The following is a 19,270-nucleotide window of genomic DNA, read 5'->3' on the forward strand; positions in this document are numbered from 1 at the left end:
GATTGGCTCGAAAATTGCTTAAATTAAAAATGGTGTTTCCTGACTAGCTGAGCCTCAATCTTTACAGATTGAGGCTTTCCAAAAAAGAGTAACACTGCAAACGCACCTGTTATAGATCCAGCGATGGGGGCAAACCTCAAGGAATGTTCATTTTTCTGACAGGTAAGTGCTACTAATGGACGTCATCAAGCAGACACTTCCTGCCAAAATGCTGTATATTGCTTTGATCATCCAGCACTATCATCCTACTGATCCCGAAGCTCCATAGGGTCCACCTAGTGAACCGTGTGATTCCTTTGCAAATGACTCATGTCTCTATCTTCTTAGCAAAAGACTCCTAAGTTCCATCTTGACTATAGACAACATCAGCAGTGGAGAAGAAGGCCAGCCATTTAACTCTCAGCATCATGGTGGAGACCAAACAGCGGTCAAAGAAAGATTCCGGCTAAATTGGTGTACTTTGCCGCTGCATTACGACGCTATATTACATTGTTTGGCATTATATTTACCTAATGTTATCTGACATAGCATTTTGTCCCTATGTAAAATGTTGATGTATCACTGTTATGAAATGTTATCTGCTGCATTTTAGCTTTATATTTAACATTGTTATAGATGTTATACACTTTTTTACTGTATGACACAGTATAATGTGCTTATATTACCGTCGTGCATTGTCTATATTATTTTTACATTGCCGCAGTATTGTATTAATATTAAATTGTTATGTAATAGTTATACGTTGTTCACTGAAGCATTTTTGACTCTGTATATAGCATTGTTACATATTAAGTTAATACACTGTTATCTTATGCAAAAATAGTGTTCAGTAAAATTATGTATTGTGTTTATACATTGTTGGGTTGGAGTAAAGGGTCCTGATTCACTGATTGGCTCGAAAATGGTTTAAATTAAAAATGGTGTTTCCCGACTATCTGAGCCTCAGTCTTTACAGATTGAGGCTTACCAAAAAGAAGAAACAGTGCAAATGTACCTGCTATAGATCCAGCGATGGGGGCAAACCTCACGGAATGATCCTTCTTCTGGCAGGTAAGTGCTACAAAGGGACGTCATCAAGCATACACTTCCTGCCAAAATGCTGTATATTGCTTTGATCGTCCAGCACTTTCATCCTACTGATCCCAGAGCTCCATGGGGTCCCATGTAGTGAACCGTGTCATTCCTTTGCAAATGACTGATGTCTCTCTCTTCTTAGCAAAAGACTCCTAAGTTCCATCTTGACTGTAGACAACATCAGCAGTGGAGAAGGCCAGCCATTTAACTCTCAGCATCATTGTGGAGACCAAACAGCGGTCACAGAAAGATTCTGGCTAAATTGGTGTACTTTACCGCTGCATTACGACGCTTTATTACATTGTTTGGCATTATATTTACCTAATGTTATCTGACATAGCATTTTGTCCCTATGTAAAATGTTCATGTATCACTGTTATGAAATGTTATCTGCTGCATTTTAGCTTTATATTTAACATTGTTATATATGTTATACACTTTTTTACTGTATGACACTGTATAATGTGCTTATATTACCGTCGTGCATTGTCTATATTATTTGTACATTGCCGCAGTATTGTATTAATATTAAATTGTTATGTAATAGTTATATGTTGTTCACTGAAGAATTTTTGCCTCTGTATATAGCATTGTTACATATTAAGTTAATACACTGATATCTTATGGAAAAATAGTGTTCAGTAAAATTATGTATTGTGTTTATACATTGTTGGGTTGGAGTAAAGGGTCCTGATTCACTGATTGGCTCGAAAATGGTTTAAATTAAAAATGTGTTTCCTGACTAGCTGAGCCTCATTCTTTACAGATTGAGGCTTACCAAATAGAAGAAACATTGCAAATGTACCTGCTATAGATCCAGCGATGGGGCAAACCTCACAGAATGATCCTTCTTCTGGCAGGTAAGTTCTACCAATGGACATCATCAAGCAGACACTTCCTGCCAAAATGCTGTATATTGCTTTGATCCTCCAGCACTTTCATCCTACTGATCTCGGAGCTCCATGGGGTCCCATGTAGTGAACCGTGTCATTCCTTTGCAAATGACTGATGTCTCAATCTTCTTAGCAAAAGACTCCTACGTTCCATCTTGACTGTAGACAACATCAGCAGTGGAGAAGGCCAGCCATTTAACTCTCAGCATCATGGTGGAGACCAAACAGCAGTCAAAGAAAGATTCCGGCTAAATAGGTGTACTTTACCGCTGCATTACGATGCTATATTACATTGTTTGGCATCATATTTACCTAATGTTATCTGACATAGCATTTTGTCCCTATGTAAAATGTTCATGTATCACTGTTATGAAATGTTATCTGCTGCATTTTAGCTTTATGTTTAACATTGTAATATGTTATACACTTTTTACTGTATGACACAGTATAATGTGCTTATATTACCGTCGTGCATTGTCTATATTATTTCTACATTGCCGCAGTATTGTTTTAATATTGAATTGTTATGTAATAGTTATATGTTGTTCACTGAAGCATTTTTGCCTCTGTATATAGCATTGTTACATATTAAGTTAATACACTGTTATCTTATGCAAAAATAGTGTTCAGTAAAATTATGTATTGTGTTTATACATTGTTGGGTTGGAGTAAAGGGTCCTGATTCCCGGATTGGCTCGAAAATGGCTTAAATTTAAAATGGTGTTTCCTGACTAGCTGAGCCTCCATCTTTACAGATTGAGGCTTTCCAAAAAAGAGAAACACTGCAAACGCACCTGCTATATTTCCAGCGATGGGGGCAAACCTCACGGAATGTTCATTTTTCTGACAGGTAAGTGCTACTAATGGATGTCATCAAGCAGACACTTCCTGCCAAAATACTGTATATTGCTTTGATCATCCAGCACTATCATCCTACTGATCCCGAAGCTCCATAGGGTCCACGTAGTGAACCGTGTCATTCCTTTGCAAATGACTCATGTCTCTATCTTCTTAGCAAAAGACTCCTAAGTTCCATGTTGACTATAGACAACATCAGCAGTGGAGAAGAAGGCCAGCCATTTAACTCTCAGCATCATGGTGGAGACCAAACAGCGGTCAAAGAAAGATTCCGGCTAAATTTGTGTACTTTACCGCTGCATTACGACGCTATATTACATTGTTTGGCATTATATTTACCTAATGTTATCTGACATAGCATTTTGTCCCTATGTAAAATGTTGATGTATCACTGTTATGAAATGTTATCTGCTGCATTTTAGCTTTATATTTAACATTGTTATATATGTTATACACTTTTTTACTGTATGACACAGTATAATGTGCTTATATTACCGTTGTGCATTGTCTATATTATTTGTACAATGCCGCAGTATTGTATTAATATTAAATTGTTATGTAATAGCTATATGTTGTTCACTGAAGCATTTTTGTCTCTGTATATAGCATTGTTACATATTAAGTTAATACACTGTTATCTTATGCAAAAATAGTGTTCAGTAAAATTATGTATTGTGTTTATACATTGTTGGGTTGGAGGAAAGGGTCCTGATTCTCTGATTGGCTCGAAAATGGTTTAAATTAAAAATGGTGTTTCCCGACTATCTGAGCCTCAGTCTTTACAGATTGAGGCTTACCAAAAAGAAGAAACAGTGCAAATGTACCTGCTATAGATCCAGCGATGGGGCAAACCTCACGGAATGATCCTTCTTCTGGCAGGTAAGTGCTACTAATGGACGTCATCAAGCAGACACTTCCTGCCAAAATGCTGTATATTGCTTTGATCGACAAGCACTTTCATCCTACTGATCCCGGAGCTCCATGGGGTCCCATGTTGTGAACCGTGTCATTCCTTTGCAAATGACTCATGTCTCTATCTTTTTAGCAAAAGACTCCTAAGTTCCATCTTGACTGTAGACAACATCAGCAGTGGAGAAGAAGGCCAGCCATTTAACTCTCAGCATCATGGTGGAGACCAAACAGCGGTCAAAGAAAGATTCCGGCTAAATTGGTGTACTTTACCGAAGCATTACGATGCTATATTACATTGTTTGGCATCATATTTACCTAATGTTATCTGACATAGCATTTTGTCCCTATGTAAAATGTTCATGTATCACTGTTATGAAATGTTATCTGCTGCATTTTACCTTCATGTTTAACATTGTTATATGTTATACACTTTTTACTGTATGACACAGTATAATGTGCTTATATTACCGTCGTGCATTGTCTATATTATTTCTACATTGCCGCAGTATTGTTTTAATATTAAATTGTTATGTAATAGTTATATGTTGTTCACTGAAGCATTTTTGCCTCTGTATATAGCATTGTTACATATTAAGTTAATACACTGTTATCTTATGCAAAAATAGTGTTCAGTAAAATTATGTATTGTGTTTATACATTGTTGGGTTGGAGTAAAGGGTCCTGATTCACTGATTGGCTCGAAAATTGCTTAAATTAAAAATGGTGTTTCCTGACTAGCTGAGCCTCAATCTTTACAGATTGAGGCTTTCCAAAAAAGAGTAACACTGCAAACGCACCTGTTATAGATCCAGCGATGGGGGCAAACCTCAAGGAATGTTCATTTTTCTACAGGTAAGTGCTACTAATGGACGTCATCAAGCAGACACTTCCTGCCAAAATGCTGTATATTGCTTTGATCATCCAGCACTATCATCCTACTGATCCCGAAGCTCCATAGGGTCCACCTAGTGAACCGTGTGATTCCTTTGCAAATGACTCATGTCTCTATCTTCTTAGCAAAAGACTCCTAAGTTCCATCTTGACTATAGACAACATCAGCAGTGGAGAAGAAGGCCAGCCATTTAACTCTCAGCATCATGGTGGAGACCAAACAGCGGTCAAAGAAAGATTCCGGCTAAATTGGTGTACTTTGCCGCTGCATTACGACGCTATATTACATTGTTTGGCATTATATTTACCTAATGTTATCTGACATAGCATTTTGTCCCTATGTAAAATGTTGATGTATCACTGTTATGAAATGTTATCTGCTGCATTTTAGCTTTATATTTAACATTGTTATATATGTTATACACTTTTTTACTGTATGACACAGTATAATGTGCTTATATTACCGTCGTGCATTGTCTATATTATTTTTACATTGCCGCAGTATTGTATTAATATTAAATTGTTATGTAATAGTTATACGTTGTTCACTGAAGCATTTTTGCCTCTGTATATAGCATTGTTACATATTAAGTTAATACACTGTTATCTTATGCAAAAATAGTGTTCAGTAAAATTATGTATTGTGTTTATACATTGTTGGGTTGGAGTAAAGGGTCCTGATTCACTGATTGGCTCGAAAATGGTTTAAATTAAAAATGGTGTTTCCCGACTATCTGAGCCTCAGTCTTTACAGATTGAGGCTTACCAAAAAGAAGAAACACTGCAAATGTACCTGCTATAGATCCAGCGATGGGGGCAAACCTCAAGGAATGATCCTTCTTCTGGCAGGTAAGTGCTACAAAGGGACGTCATCAAGCATACACTTCCTGCCAAAATGCTGTATATTGCTTTGATCGTCCAGCACTTTCATCCTACTGATCCCAGAGCTCCATGGGGTCCCATGTAGTGAACCGTGTCATTCCTTTGCAAATGACTGATGTCTCTATCTTCTTAGCAAAAGACTCCTAAGTTCCATCTTGACTGTAGACAACATCAGCAGTGGAGAAGGCCAGCCATTTAACTCTCAGCATCATGGTGGAGACCAAACAGCGGTCAAAGAAAGATTCTGGCTAAATTGGTGTACTTTACCGCTGCATTACGACGCTTTATTACATTGTTTGGCATCATATTTACCTAATGTTATCTGACATAGCATTTTGTCCTATATTAAATGTTCATGTATCACTGTTATGAAATGTTATCTGCTGCATTTTAGCTTTATGTTTAACATTGTTATATATGTTATACACTTTTTTACTGTATGACACAGTATAATGTGCTTATATTACCGTCGTGCATTGTCTATATTATTTGTACATTGCCGCAGTATTGTATTAATATTAAATTGTTATGTAATAGTTATATGTTGTTCACTGAAGCATTTTTGACTCTGTATATAGCATTGTTGCATATTAAGTTAATACACTGTTATCTTATGCAAAAATAGTGTTCAGTAAAATTATGTATTGTGTTTATACATTGTTGGGTTGGAGTAAAGGGTCCTGATTCACTGATTGGCTCGAAAATGGTTTAAATTAAAAATGGTGTTTCCTGACTAGCTGAGCCTCATTCTTTACAGATTGAGGCTTACCAAATAGAAGAAACATTGCAAATGTACCTGCTATAGATCCAGCGATGGGGCAAACCTCACGGAATGATCCTTCTTCTGGCAGGTAAGTGCTACTAATGGACGTCATCAAGCAGACACTTCCTGCCAAAATGCTGTATATTGCTTTGATCGTCCAACACTTTCATCCTACTGATCCCAGAGCTCCATGGGGTCCCATGTAGTGAACCGTGTCATTCCTTTGCAAATGACTGATGTCTCTATCTTCTTAGCAAAAGACTCCTAAGTTCCATCTTGACTGTAGACAACATCAGCAGTGGAGAAGGCCAGCCATTTAACTCTCAGCATCATGGTGGAGACCAAACAGAGGTCAAAGAAAGATTTTGGCTAAATTGGTGTACTTTACCGCTGCATTACAACGTTTTATTACATTGTTTGGCATCATATTTACCTAATGTTATCTGACATAGCATTTTGTCCTATATTAAATGTTCATGTATCACTGTTATGAAATGTTATCTGCTGCATTTTAGCTTTATGTTTAACATTGTTATATATGTTATACACTTTTTACTGTATGACACACTATAATGTGCTTATATTACCATCGTGCATTGTCTATATTATTTGTACATTGCCGCAGTATTGTTTTAATATTAAATTGTTATGTAATAGTTATATGTTGTTCACTGAAGCATTTTTGCCTCTGTATATAGCATTGTTACATATTAAGTTAATACACTGTTATCTTACGCAAAAATAGTGTTCAGTAAAATTATGTATTGTGTTTATACATTGTTGGGTTGGAGTAAAGGGTCCTGATTCACTGATTGGCTCGAAAATGGTTTAAATTAAAAATGGTGTTTCCTGACTATCTGAGCCTCAGTCTTTACAGATTGAGGCTTACCAAAAAGAAGAAACAGTGCAAATGTACCTGCTATAGAACTAGCGATGGGGGCAAACCTCACGGAATGATCCTTCTTCTGACAGGTAAGTGCTACTAATGGACATCATCAAGCAGACACTTCCTGCCAAAATGCTGTATATTGCTTTGATCATCCAGCACTTTCATCCTACTGATCCCGGAACTCCATGGGGTCCTATGTAGTGAACCGTGTCAATCCTTTGCAAATGACTGATGTCGCTATCTTCTTAGCAAAAGACTCCTACGTTTCATCTTGACTGTAGACAACATCAGCAGTGGAGATGAAGGCCAGCCATTTAACTCTCAGCATCATGGTGGAGACCAAACAGCGGTCAAAGAAAGATTCCGGCTAAATTGGTGTACTTTACCGCTGCATTACAACGCTTTATTACATTGTTTGGCATTATATTTACCTAATGTTATCTGACATAGCATTTTGTCCCTATGTAAAATGTTGATGTATCAGTGTTATGAAATGTTATCTGCTGCATTTTAGCTTTATATTTAACATTGTTATATATGTTATACACTTTTTTACTGTATGACACAGTATAATGTGCTTATATTACCGTCGTGCATTGTCTATATTATTTGTACATTGCCGCAGTATTGTATTAATATTAAATTGTTATGTAATAGTTATATGCTGTTCACTGAAGCATTTTTGCCTCTCTATATAGCATTGTTACATATTAAGTTAATACACTGTTATCTTATGCAAAAATAGTGTTCAGTAAAATTATGTATTGTGTTTATACATTGTTGGGTTGGAGTAAAGGGTCCTGATTCACTGATTGGCTCGAAAATGGTTTAAATTAAAAATGGTGTTTCCCGACTATCTGAGCCTCAGTCTTTACAGATTGAGGCTTACCAAAAAGAAGAAACAGTGCAAATGTACCTGCTATAGATCCAGCGATGGGGGCAAACCTCACGGAATGATCCTTCTTCTGGCAGGTAAGTGCTACTAATGGACGTCATCAAGCAGACACTTCCTGCCAAAATGCTGTATATTGCTTTGATCGTCCAGCACTTTCATCCTACTGATCCCGGAGCTCCATGGGGTCTCATGTAGTGAACCGTGTCATTACTTTGCAAATGACTCATGTCTCTATCTTCTTCGCAAAAGACTCCTAAGTTCCATCTTGACTGTAGACAACATCAGCAGTGGAGAAGAAGGCCAGCCATTTAACTCTCTGCATCATGGTGGAGACCAAACAGCGGTCAAAGAAAGATTCTGGCTAAATTGGTGTACTTTACCGCTGCATTACGACGCTATATTACATTGTTTGGCATAATATTTACCTAATGTTATCTGACATAGCATTTTGTCCCTATGTAAAATGTTGATGTATCACTGTTATGAAATGTTATCTGCTGCATTTTAGCTTTATATTTAACATTGTTATATATGTTATACACTTTTTTACTGTATGACACAGTATAATGTGCTTATATTACCGTCGTGCATTGTGTATATTATTTGTACATTGCCGCAGTATTGTATTAATATTAAATTGTTATGTAATAGTTATATGTTGTTCACTGAAGCATTTTTGCCTCTGTATATAGCATTGTTACATATTTAGTTAATACACTGTTATCTTATGCAAAAATAGTGTTCAGTAAAATTATGTATTGTGTTTATACATTGTTGGGTTGGAGTAAAGGGTCCTGATTCACTGATTGGCTCGAAAATGGTTTAAATTAAAAATGGTGTTTCCTGACTATCTGAGCCTCCGTCTTTACAGATTGAGGCTTACCAAAAAGAAGAAACAGTGCAAATGTACCTGCTATAGAACTAGCGATGGGGGCAAACCTCACGGAATGATCCTTCTTCTGACAGGTAAGTGCTACTAATGGACATCATCAAGCAGACACTTCCTGCCAAAATGCTGTATATTGCTTTGATCATCCAGCACTTTCATCCTACTGATTCCGGAACTCCATGGGGTCCTATGTAGTGAACCGTGTCAATCCTTTGCAAATGACTGATGTCGCTATCTTCTTAGCAAAAGACTCCTACGTTTCATCTTGACTGTAGACAACATCAGCAGTGGAGATGAAGGCCAGCCATTTAACTCTCAGCATCATGGTGGAGACCAAACAGCGGTCAAAGAAAGATTCCGGCTAAATTGGTGTACTTTACCGCTGCATTACAACGCTTTATTACATTGTTTGGCATCATATTTATATAATGTTATCTGACATAGCATTTTGTCCTATATTAAATGTTCATGTATCACTGTTATGAAATGTTATCTGCTGCATTTTAGCTTTATGTTTAACATTGTTATATTTTGTACACTTTTTACTGTATGACACAGTATTAATTTATTTATTATTTATTACCAGTTATTTATATAGCGCACACATTTTCCGCAGCGCTTTACAGGGAATATTTGGCCATTCACATCAGTCCCTGCCCAGTGGAGCTTACACTCTATATTCCCTATCACGCACACACACTCATACATACTAGGGGTAATTTTCTTAGGAGCCAATTAACCTACTAGTATATTTTTGGAGTGTGGGAGGAAACCGGAGTACCCGGAGGAAACCCACGCAAGCACAGCGAGAATATACAAACTCCACACAGTTAGGGCCGTAGTGGGTATCGAACCAACGACCTCAGTACTGTGAGGCAGTAACGCTAAGCATTACACCGTCTGTGCTGCCCAGTATAATGTGCTTATATTACCGTCGTGAATTGTCTATATTATTTCTACATTGCCGCAGTATTGTTTTAATATTGAATTGTTATGTAATAGTTATATGTTGTTCACTGAAGCATTTTTGCCTCTGTATATAGCATTGTTACAAATTAAGTTAATACACTGTTATCTTATGCAAAAATAGTGTTCAGTAAAATTATGTATTGTGTTTATACATTGTTGGGTTGGAGTAAAGGGTCCTGATTCACTGATTGGCTCGAAAATGGCTTAAATTTAAAATGGTGTTTCCTGACTAGCTGAGCCTCCATCTTTACAGATTGAGGCTTTCCAAAAAAGAGAAACACTGCAAACGCACCTGCTATATTTCCAGCGATAGGGGCAAACCTCACGGAATGTTCATTTTTCTGACAGGTAAGTGCTACTAATGGACGTCATCAAGCAGACACTTCCTGCCAAAATGCTGTATATTGCTTTGATCGTCCAGCACTTTCATCCTACTGATCCCGGAGCTCCATGGGGTCTCATGTAGTGAACCGTGTCATTACTTTGCAAATGACTCATGTCTCTATCTTCTTAGCAAAAGACTCCTAAGTTCCATCTTGACTGTAGACAACATCAGCAGTGGAGAAGAAGGCCAGCCATTTAACTCTCAGCATCATGGTGGAGACCAAACAGCGGTCAAAGAAAGATTCCGGCTAAATTGGTGTACTTTACCGCTGCATTACGACGCTATATTACATTGTTTGGCATTATATTTACCTAATGTTATCTGACATAGCATTTTGTCCCTATGTAAAATGTTGATGTATCACTGTTATGAAATGTTATCTGCTGCATTTTAGCTTTATATTTAACATTGTTATATATGTTATACACTTTTTTACTGTATGACACAGTATAATGTGCTTATATTACCGTCATGCATTGTGTATATTATTTGTACATTGCCGCAGTATTGTATTAATATTAAATTGTTATGTAATAGTTATATGTTGTTCACTGAAGCATTTTTGCCTCTGTATATAGCATTGTTACATATTTAGTTAATACACTGTTATCTTATGCAAAAATAGTGTTCAGTAAAATTATGTATTGTGTTTATACATTGTTGGGTTGGAGTAAAGGGTCCTGATTCACTGATTGGCTCGAAAATGGTTTAAATTAAAAATGGTGTTTCCAGACTAGCTGAGCCTCATTCTTTACAGATTGAGGCTTACCAAATAGAAGAAACATTGCAAATGTACCTGCTATAGATCCAGCGATGGGGCAAACCTCACGGAATGATCCTTCTTCTGGCAGGTAAGTGCTACTAATGGACATCATCAAGCAGACACTTCCTGCCAAAATGCTGTATATTGCTTTGATCGTCCAGCACTTTCATCCTACTGATCCCCGAGCTCCATGGGGTCCCATGTAGTGAACCGTGTCATTCCTTTGCAAATGACTCATGTCTCTATCTTCTTAGCAAAAGACTCCTAAGTTCCATCTTGACTGTAGACAACATCAGCAGTGGAGAAGAAGGCCAGCCATTTAACTCTCAGCATCAAGGTGGAGACCAAACAGCGGTCAAAGAAAGATTCCGGCTAAATTGGTGTACTTTACCGCTGCATTACGACGCTATATTACATTGTTTGGCATTATATTTACCTAATGTTATCTGACATAGCATTTTGTCCCTATGTAAAATGTTGATGTATCACTGTTATGAAATGTTATCTGCTGCATTTTAGCTTTATATTTAACATTGTTATATATGTTATACACTTTTTTACTGTATGACACTGTATAATGTGCTTATATTACCGTCGTGCATTGTCTATATTATTTGTACATTGCAGCAGTATTGTATTAATATTAAATTGTTATGTAATAGTTATATGTTGTTCACTGAAGCATTTTTGCCTCTGTATATAGCATTGTTACATATTAAGTTAATACACTGTTATCTTATGCAAAAATAGTGTTCAGTAAAATTATGTATTGTGTTTATACATTGTTGGGTTGGAGTAAAGGGTCCTGATTCACTGATTGGCTCGAAAATGGTTTAAATTAAAAATGTGTTTCCTGACTAGCTGAGCCTCATTCTTTACAGATTGAGGCTTACCAAATAGAAGAAACATTGCAAATGTACCTGCTATAGATCCAGCGATGGGGCAAACCTCACAGAATGATCCTTCTTCTGGCAGGTAAGTGCTACTAATGGACATCATCAAGCAGACACTTCCTGCCAAAATGCTGTATATTGCTTTGATCCTCCAGCACTTTCATCCTACTGATCTTGGAGCTCCATGGGGTCCCATGTAGTGAACCGTGTCATTCCTTTGCAAATGACTGATGTCTCTATCTTCTTAGCAAAAGACTCCTACGTTCCATCTTGACTGTAGACAACATCAGCAGTGGAGAAGGCCAGCCATTTAACTCTCAGCATCATGGTGGAGACAAAACAGCGGTCAAAGAAAGATTCCGGCTAAATTGGTGTACTTTACCGCTGCATTACGATGCTATATTACATTGTTTGGCATCATATTTACCTAATGTTATCTGACATAGCATTTTGTCCCTATGTAAAATGTTCATGTATCACTGTTATGAAATGTTATCTGCTGCATTTTAGCTTTATGTTTAACATTGTTATATGTTATACACTTTTTACTGTATGACACAGTATAATGTGCTTATATTACCGTCGTGCATTGTCTATATTATTTCTACATTGCCGCAGTATTGTTTTAATATTGAATTGTTATGTAATAGTTATATGTTGTTCACTGAAGCATTTTTGCCTCTGTATATAGCATTGTTACAAATTAAGTTAATACACTGTTATCTTATGCAAAAATAGTGATCAGTAAAATTATGTATTGTGTTCATACATTGTTGGGTTGGAGTAAAGGGTCCTGATTCCCAGATTGGCTCTAAAATGGCTTAAATTTAAAATGGTGTTTCCTGACTAGCTGAGCCTCCATCTTTACAGATTGAGGCTTTCCAAAAAAGAGAAACACTGCAAACGCACCTGCTATATTTCCAGCGATGGGGGCAAACCTCACGGAATGTTCATTTTTCTGACAGGTAAGTGCTACTAATGGACGTCATAAAGCAGACACTTCCTGCCAAAATGCTGTATATTGCTTTGATCATCCAGCACTATCATCCTACTGATCCCGAAGCTCCATAGGGTCCACGTAGTGAACCGTGTCATTCCTTTGCAAATGACTCATGTCTCTATCTTCTTAGCAAAAGACTCCAAATTTCCATCTTGACTATAGACAACATCAGCAGTGGAGAAGAAGGCCAGCCATTTAACTCTCAGCATCATGGTGGAGACCAAACAGCGGTCAAAGAAAGATTCCGGTTAAATTGGTGTACTTTACCGCTGCATTACGACGCTATATTACATTGTTTGGCATTATATTTACCTAATGTTATCTGACATAGCATTTTGTCCCTATGTAAAATGTTGATGTATCAGTGTTATGAAATGTTATCTGCTGCATTTTAGCTTTATATTTAACATTGTTATATATGTTATACACTTTTTTACTGTATGACACAGTATAATGTGCTTATATTACCGTCGTGCATTGTCTATATTATTTGTACATTACCGCAGTATTGTATTAATATTAAATTGTTATGTAATAGTTATATGCTGTTCACTGAAGCATTTTTGCCTCTGTATATAGCATTGTTACATATTAAGTTAATACACTGTTATCTTATGCAAAAATAGTGTTCAGTAAAATTATGTATTGTGTTTATACATTGTTGGGTTGGAGTAAAGGGTCCTGATTCACTGATTGGCTCGAAAATGGTTTAAATTAAAAATGGTGTTTCCCGACTATCTGAGCCTCAGTCTTTACAGATTGAGGCTTACCAAAAAGAAGAAACAGTGCAAATGTACCTGCTATAGATCCAGCGATGGGGGCAAACCTCACGGAATGATCCTTCTTCTGGCAGGTAAGTGCTACTAATGGACGTCATCAAGCAGACACTTCCTGCCAAAATGCTGTATATTGCTTTGATCGTCCAGCACTTTCATCCTACTGATCCCGGAGCTCCATGGGGTCCCATGTAGTGAACCGTGTCATTCCTTTGCAAATGACTCATGTCTCTATCTTCTTAGCAAAAGACTCCTAAGTTCCATCTTGACTGTAGACAACATCAGCAGTGGAGAAGAAGGCCAGCCATTTAACTCTCTGCATCATGGTGGAGACCAAACAGCGGTCAAAGAAAGATTCCGGCTAAAATGGTGTACTTTACCGCTGCATTACGACGCTATATTACATTGTTTGGCATTATATTTACCTAATGTTATCTGACATAGCATTTTGTCCCTATGTAAAATGTTGATGTATCACTGTTATGAAATGTTATCTGCTGCATTTTAGCTTTATATTTAACATTGTTATATATGTTATACACTTTTTTACTGTATGACACAGTATAATGTGCTTATATTACCGTCGTGCATTGTCTATATTATTTGTACATTGCCGCAGTATTGTATTAATATTAAATTGTTATGTAATAGTTATATGTTGTTCACTGAAGCATTTTTGACTCTGTATATAGCATTGTTGCATATTAAGTTAATACACTGTTATCTTATGCAAAAATAGTGTTCAGTAAAATTATGTATTGTGTTTATACATTGTTGGGTTGGAGTAAAGGGTCCTGATTCACTGATTGGCTCGAAAATGGCTTAAATTAAAAATGGTGGTTCCTGACTAGCTGAGCCTCATTCTTTACAGATTGAGGCTTACCAAATAGAAGAAACATTGCAAATGTACCTGCTATAGATCCAGCGATGGGGCAAACCTCACAGAATGATCCTTCTTCTGGCAGGTAAGTGCTACTAATGGACGTCATCAAGCAGACACTTCCTGCCAAAATGCTGTATATTGCTTTGATCGTCCAGCACTTTCATCCTACTGATCCCAGAGCTCCATGGGGTCCCATGTAGTGAACCGTGTCATTCCTTTTCAAATGACTGATGTCTCTATCTTCTTAGCAAAAGACTCCTACGTTCCATCTTGACTGTAGACAACATCAGCAGTGGAGAAGAAGGCCAGCCATTTAACTCTCAGCATCATGGTGGAGACCAAACAGCGTTCAAAGAAAGATTCTGGCTAAATTGGTGTACTTTACCGCTGCATTACGACGCTATATTACATTGTTTGGCATTATATTTACCTAATGTTATCTGACATAGCATTTTGTCCCTATGTAAAATGTTGATGTATCACTGTTATGAAATGTTATCTGCTGCATTTTAGCTTTATATTTAACATTGTTATATATGTTATACACTTTTTTACTGTATGACACAGTATAAAGTGCTTATATTACCGTCGTGCATTGTCTATATTTTTTGTACATTGCCGTAGTATTGTATTAATATTAAATTGTTATGTAATAGTTATATGTTGTTCACTGAAGCATTTTTGACTCTGTATATAGCATTGTTGCATATTAAGTTAATACACTGTTATCTTATGCAAAAATAGTGTTCAGTAAAATTATGTATTGTCTTTATACATTGTTGGGTTGGAGTAAAGGGTCCTGATTCACTGATTGGCTCGAAAATGGTTTAAATTAAAAATGGTGTTTCCCGACTATCTGAGCCTCAGTCTTTACAGATTGAGGCTTACCAAAAAGAAGAAACAGTGCAAATGTACCTGCTATATATCCAGCGATGGGGGCAAACCTCACGGAATGATCCTTCTTCTGGCAGGTAAGTGCTACTAATGGACGTCATCAAGCAGACACTTCCTGCCAAAATGCTGTATATTGCTTTGATCATCCAGCACTTTCATCCTACTGATCCCGGAGCTCCATGGGGTCCCATGTAGTGAACCGTGTCATTCCTTTGCAAATGACTCATGTCTCTATCTTCTTAGCAAAAGACTCCTAAGTTCCATCTTGACTGTAGACAACATCAGCAGTGGAGAAGAAGGCCAGCCATTTAACTCTCTGCATCATGGTGGAGACCAAACAGCGGTCAAAGAAAGATTCCGGCTAAAATGGTGTACTTTACCGCTGCATTACGACGCTATATTACATTGTTTGGCATTATATTTACCTAATGTTATCTGACATAGCATTTTGTCCCTATGTAAAATGTTGATGTATCACTGTTATGAAATGTTATCTGCTGCATTTTAGCTTTATATTTAACATTGTTATATATGTTATACACTTTTTTACTGTATGACACAGTATAATGTGCTTATATTACCGTCGTGCATTGTCTATATTATTTGTACATTGCCGCAGTATTGTATTAATATTAAATTGTTATGTAATAGTTATATGTTGTTCACTGAAGCATTTTTGCCTCTGTATATAGCATTGTTACATATTAAGTTAATACACTGTTATCTTATGCAAAAATAGTGTTCAGTAAAATTATGTATTGTGTTTATACATTGTTGGGTTGGAGTAAAGGGTCCTGATTCACTGATTGGCTCGAAAATGGTTTAAATTAAAAATGGTGTTTCCTGACTAGCTGAGCCTCATTCTATACAGATTGAGGCTTACCAAATAGAAGAAACATTGCAAATGTACCTGCTATAGATCCAGCGATGGGGCAAACCTCACGGAATGATCCTTCTTCTGGCAGGTAATTGCTACTAATGGAAGTCATCAAGCAGACACTTCCTGCCAAAATGCTGTATATTGCTTTGATTATCCAGCACTTTCATCCTACTGATCCCGGAGCTCCATGGGGTCCCATGTAGTGAACCGTGTCATTCCTTTGCAAATGACTCATGTCTCTATCTTCTTAGCAAAAGACTCCTAAGTTCCATCTTGACTGTAGACAACATCAGCAGTGGAGAAGAAGGCCAGCCATTTAACTCTCAGCATCATGGTGGAGACCAAACAGCGGTCAAAGAAAGATTACGGCTAAATTGGTGTACTTTACCGCTGCATTACGACGCTATATTACATTGTTTGGCATTATATTTACCTAATGTTATCTGACATAGCATTTTGTCCCTATGTAAAATGTTGATGTATCACTGTTATGAAATGTTATCTGCTGCATTTTAGCTTTATATTTAACATTGTTATATATGTTATACACTTTTTTACTGTATGACACAGTATAAAGTGCTTATATTACCGTCGTGCATTGTCTATATTATTTGTACATTGCCGCAGTATTGTATTAATATTAAATTGTTATGTAATAGTTATATGTTGTTCACTGAAGCATTTTTCACTCTGAATATAGCATTGTTGCATATTAAGTTAATACACTGTTATCTTATGCAAAAATAGTGTTCAGTAAAATTATGTATTGTGTTTATACATTGTTGGGTTGGAGTAAAGGGTCCTGATTCACTGATTGGCTCGAAAATGGTTTAAATTAAAAATGGTGTTTCCCGACTATCTGAGCCTCAGTCTTTACAGATTGAGGCTTACCAAAAAGAAGAAACAGTGCAAATGTACCTGCTATAGATCCAGCGATGGGGGCAAACCTCACGGAATGATCCTTCTTCTGGCAGGTAAGTGCTACTAATGGACGTCATCAAGCAGACACTTCCTGCCAAAATGCTGTATATTGCTTTGATCGTCCAGCACTTTCATCCTACTGATCCCGGAGCTCCATGGGGTCCCATGTAGTGAACCGTGTCATTCCTTTGCAAATGACTCATGTCTCTATCTTCTTAGCAAAAGACTCCTAAGTTCCATCTTGACTGTAGACAACATCAGCAGTGGAGAAGAAGGCCAGCCATTTAACTCTCTGCATCATGGTGGAGACCAAACAGCGGTCAAAGAAAGATTCCGGCTAAAATGGTGTACTTTACCGCTGCATTACGACGCTATATTACATTGTTTGGCATTATATTTACCTAATGTTATCTGACATAGCATTTTGTCCCTATGTAAAATGTTGATGTATCACTGTTATGAAATGTTATCTGCTGCATTTTAGCTTTATATTTAACATTGTTATATATGTTATACACTTTTTTACTGTATGACACAGTATAATGTGCTTATATTACCGTCGTGCATTGTCTATATTATTTGTACATTGCCGCAGTATTGTATTAATATTAAATTGTTATGTAATAGTTATATGTTGTTCACTGAAGCATTTTTGACTCTGTATATAGCATTGTTGCATATTAAGTTAATACACTGTTATCTTATGCAAAAATAGTGTTCAGTAAAATTATGTATTGTGTTTATACATTGTTGGGTTGGAGTAAAGGGTCCTGATTCACTGATTGGCTCGAAAATGGCTTAAATTAAAAATGGTGGTTCCTGACTAGCTGAGCCTCATTCTTTACAGATTGAGGCTTACCAAATAGAAGAAACATTGCAAATGTACCTGCTATAGATCCAGCGATGGGGCAAACCTCACAGAATGATCCTTCTTCTGGCAGGTAAGTGCTACTAATGGACGTCATCAAGCAGACACTTCCTGCCAAAATGCTGTATATTGCTTTGATCGTCCAGCACTTTCATCCTACTGATCCCAGAGCTCCATGGGGTCCCATGTAGTGAACCGTGTCATTCCTTTTCAAATGACTGATGTCTCTATCTTCTTAGCAAAAGACTCCTACGTTCCATCTTGACTGTAGACAACATCAGCAGTGGAGAAGAAGGCCAGCCATTTAACTCTCAGCATCATGGTGGAGACCAAACAGCGTTCAAAGAAAGATTCTGGCTAAATTGGTGTACTTTACCGCTGCATTACGACGCTATATTACATTGTTTGGCATTATATTTACCTAATGTTATCTGACATAGCATTTTGTCCCTATGTAAAATGTTGATGTATCACTGTTATGAAATGTTATCTGCTGCATTTTAGCTTTATATTTAACATTGTTATATATGTTATACACTTTTTTACTGTATGACACAGTATAAAGTGCTTATATTACCGTCGTGCATTGTCTATATTTTTTGTACATTGCCGTAGTATTGTATTAATATTAAATTGTTATGTAATAGTTATATGTTGTTCACTGAAGCATTTTTGACTCTGTATATAGCATTGTTGCATATTAAGTTAATACACTGTTATCTTATGCAAAAATAGTGTTCAGTAAAATTATGTATTGTCTTTATACATTGTTGGGTTGGAGTAAAGGGTCCTGATTCACTGATTGGCTCGAAAATGGTTTAAATTAAAAATGGTGTTTCCCGACTATCTGAGCCTCAGTCTTTACAGATTGAGGCTTACCAAAAAGAAGAAACAGTGCAAATGTACCTGCTATATATCCAGCGATGGGGGCAAACCTCACGGAATGATCCTTCTTCTGGCAGGTAAGTGCTACTAATGGACGTCATCAAGCAGACACTTCCTGCCAAAATGCTGTATATTGCTTTGATCGTCCAGCACTTTCATCCTACTGATCCCGGAGCTCCATGGGGTGCCATGTAGTGAACCGTGTCA

Source organism: Taudactylus pleione, unplaced genomic scaffold (assembly GCF_031769625.1).
Source record: "Taudactylus pleione unplaced genomic scaffold, aTauple2 ptg000026l, whole genome shotgun sequence".
Lineage (NCBI taxonomy): Eukaryota > Metazoa > Chordata > Amphibia > Anura > Myobatrachidae > Taudactylus > Taudactylus pleione.